Source organism: Epinephelus moara, chromosome 17, assembly GCF_006386435.1.
Source record: "Epinephelus moara isolate mb chromosome 17, YSFRI_EMoa_1.0, whole genome shotgun sequence".
NCBI lineage: Eukaryota > Metazoa > Chordata > Actinopteri > Perciformes > Serranidae > Epinephelus > Epinephelus moara.
The window spans coordinates 33,395,448-33,397,832 of record NC_065522.1 but is presented as its reverse complement, the minus strand read 5'-3'; the positions used below and the strand labels follow the sequence as shown (position 1 = coordinate 33,397,832).

General features: G+C 39.7%; 1 protein-coding gene and 1 long non-coding RNA gene across 2 annotated transcripts in view; one reads left to right on the top strand and one right to left on the bottom strand.

Annotated features, from left to right (window-relative positions):
• The window catches only part of LOC126403699 (uncharacterized), a 16,727-nt gene extending 16,147 nt beyond the window's left edge, over window positions 1-580 (bottom strand). Inside the window, exon 1 of the long non-coding RNA XR_007571351.1 lies at window positions 340-580. This is a non-coding gene — a long non-coding RNA (uncharacterized LOC126403699). The remainder of the gene's footprint in view (window positions 1-339) is intronic.
• rnf175 (ring finger protein 175) overlaps window positions 1-2,385 on the top strand; it is a 394,559-nt gene that overhangs the window by 140,557 nt on the left and 251,617 nt on the right. The gene's annotated exons all lie outside the window — the stretch shown is intronic.

The following is a 2,385-nucleotide window of genomic DNA, read 5'->3' as shown; positions in this document are numbered from 1 at the left end:
AACTGTCAGTGTGTCATTCTGTCAGTCAGTCATTCTGTCTGTCCCACGTTTTTCTACTCACTGACGTGGTCAATCTACTGTACTTTCAATAAAGCAATCGTACTATCAGCTTCACAAAAACTCTGTCTGAATACATTGCTCTTCTTAATGGCTTATTTAAACTGCAATTTCCTATGACCTGTATCCCAAACACACAACATGTGAAACTGTACGTGGGCAACTGTGCACTCAATGGGTATGGACTAGTTATTACAGGAGCAAAGGAAGAAGTCAGGTGAGGTAGCATAAAGAACTCAACCTACAGTGGTGTAAATTAAGTATTTTACGTAATAAACTTACTTAACCAGCCAGTAGCCTTGGTGCCAAACCATTTCACAATGTTATCCACCTGCGACCGTTAGTAGCCTGTCACTGGTACACTCCAACACTCATATACGTCGTATTTGGAGTAACTGGCAAACCACCTATTCCATCGTTCCATCGTTTAAGTAAACAACTGGACAGACCAGACCAGAGTTTGGACAGAGCTAGGCCAGTTGTTTTCCCATGTTCCCATTCTCTGTGCTAAGCTAAGCTAATTATCTCCTAACTCAAGCGTCATTACTGAAGACTGATTTTTCCACATGGTGAATAACTGAAACTGTTTCACAACGCTAACCACGTGTTTAAAACCACAACTGTCACGTACGTCATTTTGGAGGTCATTATCAAACAACCTGTTCTGTTGTTTAGGACACGTTGGATGTTTCTGTCTTCAGAGGAGACTTCTGTCAGAGAAAAGTTAAAGTCCAGACTGCACAAACATAAGGCAAAATGGTGATGCAACTGTAAGCAGTCTATTTATTTGAGCTGATAAGAATGTTTGGGTTTTGGATTTTCTTATCTTCCTCTGCCCCACAGAAGGCCGTCCACACCTTTATCTTTGAGTCAGACTCCTGCAGGTCCCAAACCAAATCCTCTCTCAGGCCTGCGGTTCATGGTGAACTGGTCACCAGAGGACACAAAGCCAGATTTATTTTCAACTTCAGCAAATGAAAAAACTCGAACTGTTCAATTCTGTAATGCTGCAGTTTGGACATTTAATATACTTAAAGAATAAGACTGGTGATGTTTTTATTTTTCATGTTCAGACTCAAACCAACAGTGAATGTATGTGTTGTGTGTTTATCAGAGCCTGATATATATTTTGCTCTGTGCCAGAGAGCTCCAGTCTTATCCAGAAACTATTAAAAACCAAGCAACAACATTTCAGGCTGAAAAATGAAGCCAATGCTGAAGTGCCATAAACTGAAGAACCACTTGAGGCTGGCTCCGTGTCAGTCAGTCTCTGTAGACCCCCATGTTAACATACCCATCTTTACAGCAGAAATAAAAATGGTTTTGGTCTCCATAGCTAATTTACCCTTTCATGACAACAGCACTGGTGGGTAAATTTTTATATAACTCACCTGTTTAGATTTCATTAACCCTTTAAGTTATGCTAAATTAAGTGCTGCCGCTTTAAGTGACGGCTGTCTGCTGACAGTCAGATCCAACCCTTAAAAGGGATTTATGGTTGTGTGTAGACCATTCACACGTAGCCTACACTGCTGTGAGCAGTTTTACTTGTGCGGTGGTGTGTCAGCTGTGTCACTCTGCAGTTACACCTCCAAAACACTAGTCGGCAGCAGAGGTTTCTGTGAAGTGCTGTAATAGTTGATTCAAAACATACATTAAACACACACTAAACACGGCTTAATAGAGACAGTTTCAAACACAAATCAGCTTCACTATAACTCGCAGCATTCACAGACAAACACTTGTCTTTATCTGGACACATTTTTGCCACAAATACAACATGCTAACGTTATTAGCACAAGCCTATGGCATTTTACATTGTATAAATTAGCCTAGCAGCTAGCTATCTTTTCCTCTTCTCATATGAAACCAGGGACAACAGCAACATTTAACAAAGGTAACGACACATAATTTGGCTCCATTACAGCTCACAACATTCACCGACAAAACAACTGTCTTATACTAAACACGTTTTCCAAGCAAATACAACATGCTAACGTTATTAGCGCCAGCCTATGGCATTTTACATTGTATTGATTAGCCTAGCGGCTAGCGATCTTTCCCTCTACTCATATGAAGCCAGGATAAATCCAGAAGTATAAATCCCTGAAGGATAAGGCAAGGCAAGGCAAGTTTATTTGTAGAGCACAATTCGTACACAAAGTAATTCAAAGTGCTTTACAGAACAAGAAAATGCATTAAAATCACAATACAAAATAAAAACATAAATAATCATTATAAAATGAACTTTAAAAGAGAAGAGTGCAGATAAGATCCTTTCAGTCATATGCACAGTGAAATGGAGTTGTTTTGAGCCTAGATTTGAAC